Source organism: Chiloscyllium plagiosum, unplaced genomic scaffold (assembly GCF_037043375.1).
Source record: "Chiloscyllium plagiosum isolate Xiang-an unplaced genomic scaffold, Cpla_swu_hap1 HiC_scaffold_27, whole genome shotgun sequence".
NCBI lineage: Eukaryota > Metazoa > Chordata > Chondrichthyes > Orectolobiformes > Hemiscylliidae > Chiloscyllium > Chiloscyllium plagiosum.
This window is the reverse complement of record NW_028270165.1, coordinates 11,189,381-11,190,446: the sequence shown is the minus strand read 5'-3', so window position 1 is coordinate 11,190,446 and position 1,066 is coordinate 11,189,381. Positions and strand designations below refer to the sequence as shown.

The 1,066-nt window shown below is 45.3% G+C and overlaps 1 non-coding gene across 1 annotated transcript; it reads left to right on the top strand.

Annotated features, from left to right (window-relative positions):
- Window positions 1-359: 359 nt before the first annotated feature.
- Window positions 360-431, top strand: trnae-uuc (transfer RNA glutamic acid (anticodon UUC)). Its single transcript has one exon. It is a non-coding gene; the product is annotated as a tRNA-Glu (tRNA).
- Window positions 432-1,066: the final 635 nt, after the last annotated feature.

The window sequence follows — 1,066 nt, the reverse complement described above, 5'->3', positions numbered from 1 at the left end:
ATTCCATGAGAAATATTAGACCACAACTTGGGGCCTCGAGTTGTGGCCGAACATTTACGTTGCCGCCTTACACATCCTTTGCGGGCTCTCCCGCCCATGTTGGAATCCTGCTGAATGTGCTTTCTTCGCTGGCGATTTTAAATGACTTCCTGTTGGTTGCATTATGCTCAAACTTCACAAAACCCGTCCCAATAAAGCCACGTTTTCTCACGTCTGGGAATTTATTGCCATGCAGGAAACTCGAGTTCTGAACAAAAACCGTAGCACACTCAAAACGTCGGCTCTGTTCACCATTCCACAGATTCGATTTCCGGGCAGGGAAGAAATTTTCAGAGGAGTTGTCAGCCTGCATTCCTGTCTCCCTGGTAGTCTAGTGGTTCGGATTCGGCGCTTTCACTGCCGGGGCCCGGGTTCGATTCCCGGTCAGGGAAGCAACTTTCTGGGCGTTTATAGGTTGCCCGTTCTTCTTAAATGTGCTGTGCAGTTATTTATTGATCTACGCAGTTCCTGGATGCTGCAGTGTGTCGTGGCTTGTTGAAATAATGCCCTGATTGAGATTTGTTTGCATGTGTCGGGATGATTGCTTCTGTAGTTAAGTTCTTGGTTCATGTGCGTTGTTTTCCTGTAGAGGCTGTTTTGAATTTACCATTGACTGTTCGATCTCCTGTGACATCTAGAAATGGCACTTTGTTGTTGTTCTCCTCTTTTGCGAATTTTATGCCAGTAAGGAGATTGTTGATGGTGTTGTAGGATTCTTCTAATTTGTTTCATTTTGTGCTGACAAAAGTGTCATCACTGTAGCGGACCCAAAGTTTGGGTTGGATCGTTGGAAGGGCAGTTGGTTCGAGTCTCTGCATTATTGCTTCTGCGAGGAATCCTGATACTGGTGGTTTCATGGGTGTTTCGTTGATTTGTTTGTTAGTCTTGTTACTGAATATGAAGTGGGTGGTAATGCACAGCTCCACGAGGTTGACAGTGTTTTCTTTGCTGATGAAGTTGGTGCTGTGTTTGTGTCTTTGGTTCTTCGAGTAGTGTCTTCAGTTTTCTTTGGCCACGTTGATGTTAA